The 17,926-nt window shown below is 35.7% G+C and overlaps 1 long non-coding RNA gene across 1 annotated transcript in view; it reads right to left on the reverse strand.

The window, feature by feature from the left end:
* Positions 1-2,038: 2,038 nt before the first annotated feature.
* The window catches only part of LOC135701562 (uncharacterized), a 109,032-nt gene continuing 93,144 nt past the window's right edge, over positions 2,039-17,926 (reverse strand). The window contains exons 2-3 of the long non-coding RNA XR_010517626.1: positions 13,140-13,169; positions 2,039-2,086 (exon numbers count right to left, since the gene is read on the reverse strand). This is a non-coding gene — a long non-coding RNA (uncharacterized LOC135701562). The remainder of the gene's footprint in view (positions 2,087-13,139; positions 13,170-17,926) is intronic.

Raw genomic sequence — 17,926 nt, forward strand, 5'->3', positions numbered from 1 at the left:
CCTGATAACTTCACGAAAATTTAAGGAACTTTGAAAATGTTTTTTGAACTGACTGCAGGAACATGAGGAAAGTTTTCTAATCTTCTGTAAAAGTTTTGGGCTCTCCTAGGAAACTTCAAGTGATGTAAGGCAGTTTAAAAAGTTCTAAGAATGTCAGGAATATTCGGAGAACTTTTAGCTAGGAAGTCAAGAGCACTTCAGCGATGTCCGAAGAACTTGAGGAAAATTATGAAAACATAAAAGAAGCTCCAATTAATTCAGGGATTTCAGAGAATTTGAGGAATGGCTAAACTTTTGGAGAAGTGTTATGATCTGGGTTAGTTCCAAAATGGGGAAGACAGTTTCAAGAAGCTCAGAAATATTTCATGGAAGTCCAGAAAACTACAAAGAACTTAAGAAATATTTCAAGAAATTCATAGAAGTCATGAGAGCTTCAGGAATAATTATAGTTTTTTCGGAAGTTTCCATTCATTTCAGAGCTTCAGAGAAGCTCTTCAGGAGAATTACGAGAACTTTGGGAAAATTTCAAGCACATCAGAGAAGATTAGAGAATATCAAGGCAGTTCAATTAACCTCAGTGAAATTATCGCTGTTCTGAGAAAATCAGGAAATTACCGGAAACTTTAGCAAGGGTACGAGAGTTTTAGGTAAATTATGAAACCAAGATCTGCAGTTTTGGAAAAAATGGAAAAGAAATCAGAATAGGAAAAGAAGTAAAATCGAAGTAAGAACGAAATTTTAGTGAAAAATTGAAATGGAAATGGAATGGAAATGGAATGGAAATGGAATGGAAATGGAATGGAAATGGAATGGAAATGGAATGGAAATGGAATGGAAATGGAATGGAAATGGAATGGAAACTGAATGGAAATGGAATGGAAATGGAATGGAAATGGAATGGAAATGGAATGGAAATGGAATGGAAATGGAATGGAAATGGAATGGAAATGGAATGGAAATGGAATGGAAATGGAATGGAAATGGAATGGAAATGGAATGGAAATGGAATGGAAATGGAATGGAAATGGAATGGAAATGGAATGGAAATGGAATGGAAATGGAATGGAAATGGAATGGAAATGGAATGGAAATGGAATGGAAATGGAATGGAAATGGAAATGGAATGGAAATGGAATGGAAATGTAATGGAAATGGAATGGAAATGGAATGGAAATGGAATGGAAATGGAATGGAAATGGAATGGAAATGGAATGGAAATGGAATGGAAATGGAATGGAAATGGAATGGAAATGGAATGGAAATGGAATGGAAATGGAATGGAAATGGAATGGAAATGGAATGGAAATGGAATGGAAATGGAATGGAAATGGAATGGAAATGGAATGGAAATGGAATGGAAATGGAATGGAAATGGAATGGAAATGGAATGGAAATGGAATGGAAATGGAATGGAAATGGAATGGAAATGGAATGAACATTGTTCCATGGCATTAGTCTAAATTGAGGCTCCAAATCGTTTTCTTATGAAATATATTGCCTCCGTCGTCATCATCGGAGGGTAGCAAAATGTCACAGCTGCTGCAGCTTACAGTGAGACGCGATATGAAGTGCGACGTCCAACAGCTTTTCCAGTTTCTGCCACCACCACTTCGTACCGTTGAACGCGAACGATGATTGATTATGACATCCACCGTATGGTGCTGCCTGGCACGAATGAACACGCGGGGACACATTACGGATGGTCAGTCTCTCTCTCCCACTTCCTCAACCTGTCACGGTTGAGATGTTTGTGGAATTAGGGAGAGACGGTGAGAATGGTCAGTAATTTGAGCTGGTGGATGTTGGAATCCCAAAGGAAGATTTATGGTCTTTGGGGATGCCTCGTTGATCCCGATGGAATTCAGTGCGGAATGGCAGCAGTGCGAACTATTTTCAGCAGCTGCCGGAGATGTTCGGTTCGAATGCAAGTGTAAGGGTTACCGAACGAAATCAATTATGAGATGTGATTTATTGTGAAACCGTCGGCAGAGTTGGAAATTTGAACTTTCATGAGTTGTTGAAATTCTAAAATACTTACTTTTGTATCGCAATAGATAGCCGCCTTTAATCTGTTTGCCCACGGATGCTGCAATGAAAGAATCAGAAAACAAACAGTGAATTTAAAATTCATTTAAAAAATCGGAAAACCAAAAAATTAATTCAAAAATCTTTCAAGAAACCAATAAATTTTCTGTATTTCTGTCATCATTATTCAGATGTTATATCATAAGCCATCCGATCGCAGCGTCTCGCACAGATGGATATTCATCACAAATATTTACGTTCCATTTCCCAATCCTGAAATGAAGGATTAACAATTCATTCCACGGATCATTGCCGGCCTCCTGTTTTGCCCCACCAACCCAACTTGTTTCATTGTAGCCATTATTACATCGTTTGTCTTTCCACGAACCATCTGCCACTCTTCAATTCGCTGAAATTTCAGACTGCCAGCATTTACCTCTCCGCTAAATGGCGAACGCACCTCCGCCGAGACTCATAATAAAAGTTTTTAATTGCATTTACATTTAAAATTTTATCATCTCATATATCACCGACACAGGACCGTGTGCCAACCGACCTACGTAGGTAGAACTCTCACACATAACCTGGATTGGAAAGCAGTGCAAAAAGGTGGCGTCACGACGGCGACCGACTACGCTTTTGGGGGGAAGCAACAGTGTGTGCCACCAACAGGCACCTTGTTGGAATTTTCTGCTGCCATTCGTCAGACCACCCACCCACCCACATAGCTCCCCATCCTTTCCATTTGGGCTGGGACCAGAAGTTTCACACGCTCAGGGTGTGGAGATTACACGCGTATAAATTCGTAATAGCGTTGCTCGACACCAAGTCATGCGGGAAAAGTCCTTCCATGGTTTGGGAAGGGAAACAGCCGGAACGGAAATGGAAATTTGCAACCGAACTTCTCCGGTTCTCGGTCGGCACGGTATTCAAAGCACATAGGCGCAGTACATTTTCCCGTCTTACTCGTAGGGCCGCTTGTTGGTTGTTGGAACAGTCCCAAAAGTGCTCATACAAAAAGCACACGTTCTCGGAAGGACATTTTTGGGTGGACGGTCGTTTTGGTGGCTTCTCTTGCGACAGACAGTCAGCGGATTGCAATGTCTTGACCATTTATCACTTTAGCCTAGCAGGGGGATGGACGTGGATGGGGATCCAGAGGAGGGGAAAACAAGGCTCTTTGATCACTTGACAGTGTGCATGTGTTTAGTTGTTTGGGATACTTCAAGGACTGGGATGTAAATCCTGCATGTATCATTTTCTTCCCGAGGTAATTTTGTTCAACTCAACTGCCGAGAAAATTGTATACAATGTTTCAAAACTAAATTATTCGCTATCTTGTGAACCTTGTTCATGTGAACACCTTTTCAGAAAACAGAAAATTTGCATCTTACCTAGGTAACAAAATATAGAATACAGTCCATTGGGATCTTTGTTTTTGAAAAATATATCGGTTACTACACAAGTTAAAACCACATGGTTTTATGAAAAGGATCTACCTAGATATTATCTATTCCAAGTCCAAAACAATAATGAATTGCATTTTAATTGCCATAAGTTACAGAGGCCGCACTAAAGAAACGTGCCTTAGATATGTGGGGGAGTAGAATCGCCGTCCGAATGCATTGCTGATGAAGCGCGTTGCAGATTGTTTGATTTGTTGCTGATGAAAGGTTTTGATTTGATTGATCCTTGTGTATGAAATTCAAATGATTTTTGGAACACTGCGTTCGTAGCTTACATCATCTGAAAGAGCTTCGTTTTAATAATCACTTCGCTTTGTGACACAAAACTAACAAATTGACAGATCGCTCCTATACACAGTACCATCTTCCGAACACAATTAATAGCAACAAGCAATACAAGAAAGAAGTTCTCATTTATTCGATTCCCCGAAATTATCATGAAATTAGTTTTACTTATTTTCAATCTCAATTGATCAGTGGTGTTATGGTAATCGTGACTGCCTCTCACTCCAAAGGGCCTGTGCTCAATCGCAATCGGCGTTGTCGGGATTTTCTGAGACAAATCTCTGATCACGCCAGGGAAGTAGGATCCAGGTGTTGGAGCTGGGAAGAACGCTGGGGCGCAATTAACGGCAGTCAAGTTGAAGGAGGTTAAATACGAATCCGAAAAGTGGACTGACCAGCAAAGTTCCACCGACCAGCGAGTGCTCACTCGACTGCGGATTGGCCATACAAGGCTTACACACGAGTTTTGCTGAAAAAATCATCACCACCAGTTTGCGAATGCTGTGGGACTGTTGTCCGCCACTGCAGGAAGTTCGAAACAGCCAGAGTGAAATACGATATTGAATCAACCAGCCGGACGGAACGGATGAAACGTGGTGAAGAGGACGGAAGAAGATGAAAAGGATAACAGGAAGAAAGCTGACGAAGAAGAGGGCAAACGAAAATGTAGAAACTGAGAAGATGATGGAGAGTAAACAGAAGAAGCCCGAGCAGAAGAAGATTAATGGAAATGTAACTGAGCGAAAATAAATGAAAAAAGGCGAAGATGCGGATGAAGAATGCAAACCAGAAGAATGTCCGGAGAAGGCAAGAAGAAGACACGGATTCAAGACGAAGCAAGAAAATTGCGAAGGAGATGTAAAGAAGAGAGAAGTAATTGAAGAAAAACAAGCAACCGAAGACGAGAAGAGCATTATAAGGACGCAGACGAAGTGAAGCGGCAATTGGAGCAAATCGAAAACATGGCGGATAGTAAGAAACGCACGAAGGCTACAGAGAAAAAAGGTGGTGAAAAAAGAAGATAATAAAAAATAAAAAAAGGGAAGTTAATAAAGAAGAAGACGTGAAAACAAGAGAATATAAAATAAAATGAAATATAAATAAAAAACTGTAAATATATAAATAAATAGATAAGGGGCTGTCCATAAACTACGTTGACAGTCTTTTGGGACCCTTCCCCTGCGTAGACAATTGTCCATACATTTTTTTTTAAATTTGTATGGGCCGTGGATAAGTGTCAACCTCCCTCCCCCCTAAACTGTCTACATAGTTTATGAACAGCCCCTAAAGAGATAAATTAATGAATCCAACAAAAGAAAAACAACTAAATACCTAAATGTTTTAATAGAAAAAAAAAATCAAAAATAAATGAATAAACCAGATACAGAACATTGCTAAATAAAAAAATAAATGAAAGACTTAGGGGAAAAGTTGGCTTTGGCAATACCTTAACCTATTATCGTCAGGGGGGTAAACAAAGTCCTAGAACACTCAAATTTGGCCAATAGTTGCTCTGAAACACAATGTATCCACATGCCAGAATTGAGCTCTCAAGGACGTTGTTTACTCCCTGGCGGTAATAGGTTAAGGTATTTCCGAAGCCAACTTTTCCCCTAACCAATATAATAAAAAATAACATAAATATTAAAGAGGTAGATAGTTTAGTAAATAAAAAATAATATTATTTAAAAAAATAATCAGCGGCGCAAGTGGTGTGGTGGTAAGCGTGATTATCTATCACCCCAGCAGGCCTGCGGAAAACAAGATCGACGGAAATGAATCAAGGAAAAAAAAAATTATTTATAATAATTTATATAGGGGAAATGTCTCTAATGTTGGCCTATGGATCTAAGATTGGGCCCATCGCTAAAAATCTGCTTTTTATCAATTGTATCTAAATGAACGCGTTATTGGGACGTTTCTAATGGATAATTTTGGTTGCTATTGAAAATTTAGTCGATTGCTGAATTTATGTATGGGCCCAAATTAGGGACACTTAGGCCGACATTACCTGCATTTCCCCTATTTATTAACTGATGTAGACCATTGGAAATTGTTAAATAAATAAAATAAAATAGAAAATAAATAAGTAACCGGCACTCTTACAGTATTTCCCAAGTTTTCTCACACACACGTCTCTTGGCGATGTTATGTGTTAACCTCTGAGTATGTTTCAACTTTTTTTTTATAAATAAGTAAATAAATATTTAAATAAATCGGAAGTTAATCAATCTATGAATAAATAAAATATTAAACTAAAAGAAAAAATATATATTATACTAAAACAAACAAATGAATGAATTAGGAGACAATCCACCAATAAATAATTATGAAATCAATACATTAATTAAAATAATGCATTCCTTAATACAAAAATAAATAAATTAATAAATCAATAGATAATCATTTTACAAATAAATCCATATATAAATAATTAAATAAATTAAAGAAACATATTTAAAATAAATTTAACTAACATTGCATGGTATAAAAAATTAATAAATAGCTTGATAAATAATTCGGTGAATCAATAAATGAATAAATAAAACTTTATAAGAAACAAATAAAAAAATAAATAAATAAAGTTTTAAATATATTTATTAATTAATTATTTTTAAATTAAACAAATGAATAAATAAAAACATTTTTGAACTTGTTCAAAAACAAAAATCATTAATTTTTTTTATTTTCATTTAAATTTAAAAATGTATTTAATTATTCATTTGTTTAATTTAAAAATAATTAAATAATTAACATATTTGAAAATTTAATGATATAAACAGATCAATAAAGAAAAAATAAATGTTTCAATGGTTTAATAAATAAATAAATGCCTTTATTTAAGAATTAATAATTACAGGGTGCGTGACGAATTTTTGCAGTAAATTTCAAATAGTAATTTCTCATGCTTGCGGATCATGATTTAGATATATTTGGCAGCACTGAATTGCTCATACTGTTAGGTGTAAGGTGTTGCGCGCCGGAGTAAGCGTAATAGAAATAATTCGGTGGATAAATGTGTCTGAAAGAACAGTGTATAATATAAAAAAGGCCTGGGAAAGTGATAAAACGGAGCACCTGCTCATACTGCTAATAAAACACATAAATGGCTTGCGGAAAATATTTCGGAATTTTGGGAGAAAGAAATTTGGCCCTTAAGCAATCCCGATATCAATCCGTTGGATTATTTTGTACGGGGCATCGTCGAACGGAATACTAATAGAACCCCTAACACCACACACTAAGTCCCTGAAAGCTAAAATCAAGGTAGTGATGACATCTATGGATTAAAACATTGTCAAACGTGCATATGGCAGTTTCCGGAAGCGTCTAGCTACAGTCGTCGAAAGGGAAGGCGATTTTTTTTGAATAAAATTAGTTACAACTTCCATATTTTGCGAAAGAAAATAAATCACATAACATTCATTGCTAGAATAGCTAACTGGTGTAATTTTTCTCAAAAATGTCATTTACTGCAAAAATTCGTCACGTACCCTGTAGATTAAGTAACAAATAAGTAAGTATAAAAAAATAAATCTTTATTAAATAAATTGCTCATTTTTGGTTTTTATTAGTTAGGTAGGTTCCGATTCAACACATTGTAGTTTCATTTTTATACCTATGATCTTGACTTTTTATTACCTAGGGGATGAGTACTTAAGGGGGTTAGATTTTGATAAGTTGTTTTGTGGGAATGACACTGATGAAGACTGCACATTGTAGTCGAAATACGTATCTGTCGTGAATACCGAAATTAATTAAGTGGAATTAAATGGAAGATAACCTTTTTTGCTGTTTTATTTAGATTAATAAAATAAAAATAAACTCAAAAAAATAATTTATAAAAAAATAATAAATTACTTAATAATAAAATAAATAAATGAACAAATAAGAAAATAAATATATAAGGAAAGGAAAAAGCTTCTTAGATAATTACTGATTTATTTATTACTAATGTTATCTATTAAGCAATTCGTTTTTTCTTGAAGTTCATTTGTTTAGTTATTGATTTATTTATTTAAATATTTTTGCTATTTAATATTTTTTATTTTTTTTATTTTTTGATTTATTTATTTATCTGGTTATTTTTTTGTATTAAGTTAGTTATTTAATTATGAATTGTTTTATTTTTGTTATGAATTTATAAATATTTGATCATTCAAAAATTTATATATAAATATTTTATTCTTATGCCTTTTTTAATTTGTTATTTAAATAATTTCGTTATTGAATATTTATCTCTAAGATAATATTTTTATTTTTCTACCTATTCATATTTTGATTGAATTATTATTTGTTTATTTCTTTATTTAGTAGTGTATTAATAATCTTGTTTATTAATAAATTAGTTTATTTAATGATTGATAATTTATTAAATAAATAAAATAAAAAAGTAAATAAATAAGTTACCAAAATAAGGTATCAACCCGAGCAAAGTCCAGCATCAAAATAACAGCAAATTGAAATCAAGTTTTGATATCAACATCAAACTGAAATCATAATTTGATTTCAGTTTACGCAATTGACATATTTGATACCAAATTTTGTTTTAATTTTGCTGTACATTTGCTCTTCAAAAATATGTTGTTGCGGGTTTGTTTTCATTGCCTTAGCATAACATCGAATTGAATACTTGTTTTGTTATCAACAGGAAAAATTGATATCAAATTGAGTTTTCAGTTTGCTCTCACTGATAGCAGAAATAGCTTTCAATGTGATGTAACAGAAAGATTTTTTTTGCTCTCAGTCAACGAGCAAAACGACAGCAACCTGAGTGCGAAACCGAACTTTTTGTCAGTGCAAATCTCAACCTGATCTAGGTTTTAAAAACAAACGAGCAAACTGACGTTTGTCAGAAAACAAGCAAACCCAATCTTGATACCCGATCCAGGTTGGAACTGAATAATAAACGAATTCGCTATGAGTCAATGGTTGAGCAAGATTTTACTGGTTATTATGTACGGATACGGAGACACGACAAAGAGAGAGAAAGAAAGTTTTTTTTTTCCGCGTTCTGTTTCATTGGTGAAGCTGATTGTTTTTATTCTTACTGATGCAGATTTTGCCGTCTTCACTTCACCCACTAAGCAATGCTCACCTAAATTTTGCTGCGGGGAGGCGAAATAGGTTGCAACAAATGGACGGTTTTGCGCTAACGAGGCATCTTGAGGGCAGTGAGGGAAAGATGGACACTTTCTGTTTTAATTCAAAAAATATTGTCGCATAAAATTAAATGTACTTAGTTTAGTGCTTTAGCTCACGAAGTGTCCTGTTTTTAATTGTGTCACGATGCAAATTAGGGCTAGAGATTGTTTTTGGATTTATAAACAATAATAATTAAATAGGGGCTCTTCATTAACTACATGGACTGTTTTGGGGGTTCTACACAGTTAAATATTTTTATTGGAAATTGTATGAACTGTGGACATTTGCCATATCTCTTCTCCTATAGATGACTACAGTAGCCTGGGGGCAAATAGATCCCCGGGGTAAAATTGATCACTATGAGATGTATTTTTGGTTAGCTTATAGCATATTTTTGGTGGTAGATATCAATACAATTCTGATAGCATTTCATCGTGAGACTCCAATAACTGCGTTGACGAGTTTTTCGAAACATACATGTTTTTCTGCATAAATTTCAGATTTATTGAAAAGATGTTAAAAATCATCAAATTTCATCACTCAAACAAGTACAATAGAAATTGATGCCATTGACTTGAATGCGGTACTTCTTGAAATTCAAAATTACATAGGGAAAGAATGCCACTCTTACATTAATAAACAAGTTTAAAAAAAATCGAGCATCCGGCATAATTTTGGAATTTCAATCTCCGAAAGTTTATATAAAAATAGTTTTCATTTCGGTGGCACTCTTGTTCCATCTGGCCCTGTATTCCCCGCCCCCTATGTAATAATAATTAGCGAAAAATCACCCTTTCCCCACATACGTTACATAATTTGTAATGCAAATCACAATAGATTATTTTATATTTCTTTTTCAGTTTTAAAAATAATTGTTTCTGTACTTACCCAAATGAATAATTTCAACATTCTCATTGTCATCCATGCATTGTGCGTTTATTGCAAAAATGTGGCGACCCCGACATGACACTGAATCTATTTTCAGGTTCAACAGTCGCCCCTTTGCACGCTTACTATAAAGTTGTTTTATTTCCCTTGCCCCTTTATCAACGTACCCAGGCAAGACGGTTTTATGACAGGTGGGCAGGAACTCACGGTCTCCCAGTGTTGGTGAGTTCTTTGCCGTTAATGTTCACGAAAAGTTCACTATTTTGCTATACAGAAATTCAAAACAAAAATTTTTATCTGCGGATTTGAACAGTTTTTGACCTGTTTCATACTACCGGAAGGTGTATGCTGGTCACAAATGCCGTCCCAAACTGATTTCCTACTCAATTAATCAATATTTGATGTGAAATTCGCTAATAAACACGAGGCGCATTTCTTATAGCAAACATGCCATAACAAAATGGGTATGGTATGGTTTACTTAAATGAACCATACCCATTTTGTTATGGCATGTTTGCTATAAGAAATGCGCCTCGTGTTTATTAGCGAATTTCACATCAAATATTGATTAATTGAGTAGGAAATCAGTTTGGGACGGCATTTGTGACCAGCATACACCTTCCGGTAGTATGAAACAGGTCAAAAACTGTTCAAATCCGCAGATAAAAATTTTTGTTTTGAATTTCTGTATAGCAAAATAGTGAACTTTTCGTGAACATTAACGGCAAAGAACTCACCAACACTGGGAGACCGTGAGTTCCTGCCCACCTGTCATAAAACCGTCTTGGACTCACTCTGACTCAATTTGTCTCTATCAACACACTCTGACTCAGACCTCGAGTTAGAAGCATGGTTAACCAGAACGACTAAGCTCAATGACTGAGAGAGAGTAAGTCTGGTTAGATGAACACATTCTCAGCATTTGTCCCGCTGAGTTGAGTCGGAATATTTTTGTTATTGCCTCTGTCCTATTCGTAGTGAGAGCCTGGTTGGAAAGTGAACATTGTGAGTTGTACCTCTCAAATACTGGTACTGAGTTTTCATTGATGCGAAAATTTGCAACATTGGTTCTAGATGCACTTCCACAGTTGTTAATTGAGAGCTCTCGATGCCTGTACCATTTTTGCATTGATATGATTGTGTGGCAAGTCCAATCATACTTCTATGTCCAGGGAAGTTGAGAAATTTTCCAACCCGAAAAATTCCTAGACCGAACCGGAAATCGAACCCAGCCACCTCCAGCATGGTCTTGCTTTGTAGCTGCGCCTTTACCGACTGAGCTAAGGGAGGCCCCGTTTCACTTATACATTTTTGCCAAAACATCAGCCTTATACATTCCATAAGACAAACCACGTAGGTCCTATAAGAATGCATAAAAGGTATGTGTGACCGCATATACATTTCATTTGACACATGATATTTATTAACTTTTTGCAAGGCGTCTGCTTATTAGTTGACTTATACATTTTATGAATAATTAGCAATAGAAATTTGCCAAAAGGTATAAGGCAATTTCTATCCGTGTACACGGTAAGAAAAAAGTACTTACTATTGGGTATAAAGCGAGTGGAAAATTCCATACGAATTGCACACAAGTAAATTAAAACTAATTTGGCCCGCTTAACCTACTTTTGGGTTCCTGCACTATAGTGCCGAGATGAGTGAAAAGAACTTACTTTTGGGGTACTTTTTTTTACCGTTTAGTGGACGCCCGAAAATTTCGTGTGTGTTTGAAAATGCTGTGCATGGCTGAAAGATTATTTTAGATTGCCGCGAGTGAACAAACGTGTGCTATTTATGAGGTGGAATTTGGTGAGATCTATCTGATTATTAATAAATTATAAATGCCTATTTCCAATTACAACTAAATACCTACATGCCGGATTCTGAAACTTCTCCTATCAAAACCTGGACGTTTTTTTAGAGTACCATTATCCATATGATTACGGTAGTGTTTAAATGCGAGGCTTATTGTTTGTGAAAGTGACCGCGGAATGGACGGGAATTACCAGGCATTCTGAAATGAGGAGCTGGATCTGCAGATCACATTCAAACACCCGGACTAAAGCTGCATTCAAGTATCACTTCAAGGATTATTGCAAGTAGATTTCTTACATAATACTACTGCTGGCAGTGGAGGTTAGATTGAATACACACATACACATATTCAAAATGTGTCGAATTGAATTCAACAAAAACTCTAATCTGCATCCATCACCATTTATTTCACGTTAATAAATCCCCTTCGTCATACCACACACACACACTCACAGCCGTTGCACAAACACATGCAAACCAACCTATGAAGTGTAACTTCCGGCTAAACCAACCCTCTGCTGGTATCCAATAAAATGTAATAAAGTTAAATTGTATTTCAAATTGACGAGATTATGGGGGTCTTCTTAGGAGTAGCTCAGCATCACTACGGTGTGGAAATGCCCAAGGAAAAACTAAATCACCAACTATCATGAGGGCGAGAGAAAGAGAGTTTCCCCGCTTACGAACCGGTTTCTTCTGGCGTTAAGTACCAATAAGGGATGAAAAAAAAAAGACGGAAGCAGCCATCTGATATTGAAAAGTTCCGAACCGAGTTATGTTACTACCCCAGCAGCAGCAGCGCGTCCCAATTCAATATCAACTCAAGTGAAATAAGGGGAAAACTTTTGCAACTCGAACCCCGTTTTTGGCGATCGCCCGCGGTAGGTGCCTTTTGGGGTTCGGCGAGTTTCGGGTTCAATGCAGGTACTCGAAACATGAAAGCGCGAGTGGGACCCCACTTGAAATAAATTACCACGCGAGGGTGAAATAATAGCGAGTGAGCTCCGGAAGAAGAATGGTGAGCAAATTTGAAAAGTTTTATGAACTTGGCTGCTTGAGATGAACGTTCCGGAGGAATGACTAGGGGTTGTAGTGGAAAGCGGTGCGAGGTTGAACCGCAGGTCCCACAGGTTAGGGATCGGAATTTGTCGATGATGATGAAGATTCGGATCGTCAGGCGAAGGATGTGGTATTGATCCGTGGGGAAATAATGGAGAAATTTGCTGCCGGCAATTGTGCGAGTTTTGAATGAGTTCGAGAAGAGTCTTTGGTGGAGGGGAAAGCCGATTGTTGGTAGGTACATGATTGATTATCTGCGGTTGGAGAGGTATATATATTCGGATTTGTGCAATTTGTGCTTTCTAATTTTCAATTTTGATCCGTTCAATTCATGACTGTTTCAAATTTTTAAGTGTTCTATTCTCAAATAATCAATGAACTAATCTATATTAACTATACGTTCATTTTCAATTGCATGTATCTTGAATTAAGATATTAAAAATGTATACTTACACAGCTTACAGCTGCATCCTTTGCATGTGCCTGAAATGAGATAGAGAAATAGACGTTAGAGTGGTTAGTAATACTGAAAACGGATCATTTTTTTCAAATTATCATATTCACTCCACCAAACACAACCAAATCAGACCCAAATATAATCCCAGCAATCTTTTGGCCACGCTTCAAATTGGAAAAATAGACCAACCAAACAAATGGTGGACACGTTCCTCGCCCAGCAAATACCCCATAATCCGATCAAGCTATAATTTGGTCCCACTTTCAAAACAGTTCCACCAGCAGTGCTCAGCGTACCATTCTAAAAATACGATTCCAATTCCTTGAGCCATTTTTTTCGGCCACGCTATCTCCTACCATTGCACTGCCGTCGGGATGGTTTTTCCTTGCCACACGTAGGTCGTCGAAAGGAAATGAGCTCGCTCCGTCTCGTCGGAATTCATTGCCGCGCCGCAGCTGTGGCCTTATCGGATGGTGAACAAGCAGTTCATTTCATTTTCATCCCGATCTCGATGGAGAATGATGAAAGGACAAGAACGAACGTCGAATAATGCGCACTGTCTTGGGGCCCTACCCGAGTAGAAAGAAGTAACAGACCAATAGCAAATGTTGATATTAAACTCCTTTTGCTTTTGCTTTGACCGATATAAGAGGTGAAGTATTATTTAAAAATAAAACAGAGTAATTATTTTTGAGTAATATTTGAGTAAACATTTAAAAAAGTGCTTACACTCCAATATTTAATCGTAGAACAAGAACTTTCAGCCAATTTTTTTTGTTTGAACTTTTTGTAAGATAATTTGTTAATGTATTTTTTTCCGCTGGAAACAATATTTGCACTATTTTTAACCGTGTCACGCGAAACAATTACTTCAGAAGTGTACTAACAAAAAAAAAACTCAAAATTCGACCAAAAGTTCTTGTTCTAATATTTTTTGTCAATTTTAAAGTATGCATAGTTTAGAATATTCCAAAAGTTTTCCGTTTGTCTGATCTTTTCTCGAAAACAAAAAAATTACATGGACATTTTTAAAATATTTGAGTGCTAACATTTTTTAGAATGTCGTCAATTTGGTCAAAGTGGCCATACATAGTTTGGAACATTTAAAAAGTTTTAATTTTTCATGAGCTGTATGCAAAATAAATTAAACAAGTACCTACTTTTTAAGATATTTGAGTGTGACATTTTTTTTAATTTTTTGCAAACAATAAAAATAAATAAATAACCACGCAAATTTTTTCTTAAAAATACATTACTTTCCTCGCCAACTTTGTCTCAGACGACATTTTGAAGTGACGCTTACGTGCTAAAAAATATTAAAAAATGCCACCTTAAAAAAAATCTAGACCCAAAAAGTCTGAATTTTATCAAAATTGTGGATGATTTCCCATATCAAACAAATTAGGCAAAGTTTCATGCAAATCGGTGGCCGAGTCGAAAAAAAAAATGTTTTTGCTATTTGGCCTGGAACTGCTCTACTGTCAAATCGACCAATCAGCAACTGACTCGGATATGACCACACCGGAAACATAATGACTGCTCCAGTGTAATGAACCTCGAAAATTTTGGTTCTCTGGTTCTGTTAAATCGAATTAGTTAAGGTGTAAATTTTCAATTTGGGCTTATTTTAATTAGCTCTTCTTTCGATTGAGCTGATTTTTATTGAATACTGCTACGCACACTTTAAATTTTCTATTGTTCTAATTGGAGGCAGATTGTGCAAGAGTTTCTTTGAAGGTCCGATGGAATGTTGTGAAATGTTGAGCTAGAATTAGGAGATGCAACAGTCTTTCAAATTTTTTGACGTAGAACTACGTCTGTGATTTTTCTTTGTAAAAATCAAAAATAGAACATGTAACGAAATTATGAAAGATTTTGAACGTTAATAATTCAGCTGTCCCTGGACCAATTTCAATAATTTCATCACCAATAGATCAGAAATATATCTATGTATCGATAGCGACTATTGATTTTCAACAAGAAACTATTGAAAAAGTGGACAATGTCAAGCATTGTCCAAAAGCGTCGAAATAACTAACAAATCCACTAATTACGTACATGCATACCGAAGTAACAATTCAGTAACTATTTGGCATCCACTCTGATTTATGATGGTTTTATAACGGCAATGAACAATCCATTTAGTATAAATACAGCATTTCAAAGTGTAAAACATTCCTGCTAGTAATTCAGCTTTTTGCTGTTTTAAAAACCTTTTATAGGCTGACAAGAAAGTCAAAAACTGTCTTGTTTAAAAAAAAATTCAAAACAGTTCTCAATCCCTCCTTAAAACTGCTCTGTAATTCAAGCATAAACGTCATGAGCAATTGTTTATTAATGTCTTGATAAAATACTTTATAAACATGTTCCATCATTATAAAAGCAACCATACAATCATAAGGTTTTGCATTAGAGCATAAAGCATTTATTGTTGCTTTTCATGCTTTTTAAAGTGCATCATAAACTCCCCAATTACTCTGTTTACAAATTGAGCCTAAAAAATGGTTCCTCATAGTTAATAAAAGCCAAATTTATGACAAGGAGATCTCGAAGGATAGACGAAGTAGGATAAAAAATTCAAGTCGATTTGAGCAAAATTTTACTTCTTTAGAAGAACCAGCACACCATCAACGACTGACCATCTGGCGGAGAAGAGTAAAGTGAGCGGGGCCCTCGAATTCATAAAACATTGTCGAAAGTTGAAAAACATACCAGCCGAACGGGAACGATTGCGCTTCCAGCTGTTCGAAATGCGAAATGTTGCAAAACAGTATTGCAAACTATCTGAGTAACTGCGCCCAATCCAACGGAAGAAAACCGCCTGGAAGAACCCTGGATCCCATAGCGCAACTAAATATCGAAAAATAAACAAACTTTGACGTTTAACTTTTTGCAGGCAACTTTGCCTCCATAATCGTCGTCATAAATCTGAACGGGTTAGGATCAAGCAAAATGGCTTTAGATAAATACAATTCAGCCTGCAAGTTTTATTCATAAAAGCCATTTTAAAACCAAATGAATTTGTTAAGGATTTCTTGAAAGCAAAACAACTTTTTCACATATCACCCATGAAAATCAAATTTTATGTCACCGCCATGTTACAATTAGTTGGCTTGTTTTTTACAATCTTCGATTTTCAATCTATATTTCCTTAGATATAACTATATTTTGGTAAATTTAGCAATGAGCAAACATTTAAATGCGAAAATTATAAAAAAAATCTCGGCCAAGCTCGATCTGAAGAATAATTTATTTTTTTCAATGTTTAATAGTTAGTCAAATCGACGTTTTACGAGAGCGGACTTATTTTTTCGACGTTTTCACGTACATTTCACATAAAATTTAATAAGACACTTAAAACTAGGCCACTTAATGTGAACTATTGTAATACATTTGGATATTCAACAAGATTTTTACCATCAGTTTCTATTTTAATTATTTGATACGATCGGATTCATAAATCCTTTTCTATCTTGATTGATGCTTTCCTAGAGGATTTAGCAAGTAGCTTGGGGGAAATGGCTCGCAAAGGAGTTTTATTGTTGCTAAATAGCTTTTGTTGTAGTTTTCAAATGGTTCTCAATGCGTTCGTCATACAACCTTTTGCAGTAAATCAATCTTGAAGAGCTTCGAAAATATACCCTTCAGAACCTTCTCCAGGGTGGGCCAACTAGACATATTCTAGTCTTAATGAGGTTTTGGTGGATGCATTAATGACAAAATAGCCTTGACCAGAGTTTTATGAATGTTGTTTTATAGTTGCTTTGTAGTATTTCATAAAACTTAAAATGATACTTGGGTATGCTGCTTCCCGAACACAGGCATAAGAGAATCGTTTCTAAACGAAACATGTCGATGTAGCATTGCTGCTTCCCCAACAATGTCATCAGAGGGTCGTTAGTAGACGAAAAAAGTCGAAGTTGCATTCGCCTCCGATCTTCCGGCATGTGTGAATAGGGAGGATGCAATTGCGTAACATTTTGCACACTCATCACCCTATTCAGAACGCCGACAAAACGACACAAAATGCTCTCCAGAGTTGTAATCTTGTAATCAAACTTGGAAGCAAGGTTGCAAGTGATTTTGATCGTATCTCTTCATCGGCTTTCTGTTTTCTTAATAACTCGACGGCAAACACATTCATTGATACGTTTGTTGTTCTGGATGATAGAAGAGCATAGCAGAAATAGTGCGAAATAGGTTAGTGAAGCTATGGTCATTAAAAAGAGGAAATCTATGAAGAGAATTGGCTTTCACATCTCTGCTTCTAAGCCCCTTAATTCAGTCGTCGCCATAGCAATAAGAACTAACATCGCACCGCTTTTGGTTCTTGGGTTACAGCAAGTTGCAATTCTGCTGTTCGATATTTTTGAAGGACCACCAAAAACCATGAAATTACACTATTTTCTAGGAATGTTTAAAGGGCCAATTATTCGATTAACGATTAATCTAAAGATTTTTCCAGCTATTCGATTAAATATTTATCGAATTTTCAATTAATCATTTTGTTCGACAATTTTCCACAGAGATGGCGCTGTTCCACTGGTAGGTAGTGATAAAAATCCCCATATAGAAATTGAGAGAAGTGGGAATAATTCGCTTTCGGTGCATATTCAGGTCGAAAAAAGTGAACGACAACCTAAAAAAATTAATCAGGTACTTTGTAGTTCAGTTTTTTCCGGGAAATTATTGTTGATCAAGTTACAATTAAATAAAAATGAATTTTCCTCATACAGTTTTACCTGATTTACTACCAGCTCCCAGAGAGCCGAAAAATTCAAAT

The sequence above is a fragment of the Ochlerotatus camptorhynchus genome, unplaced genomic scaffold (assembly GCF_037179485.1).
Source record: "Ochlerotatus camptorhynchus isolate MF236.1 unplaced genomic scaffold, CSIRO-AGI_Acam_v1.1 ptg000168l, whole genome shotgun sequence".
NCBI lineage: Eukaryota > Metazoa > Arthropoda > Insecta > Diptera > Culicidae > Ochlerotatus > Ochlerotatus camptorhynchus.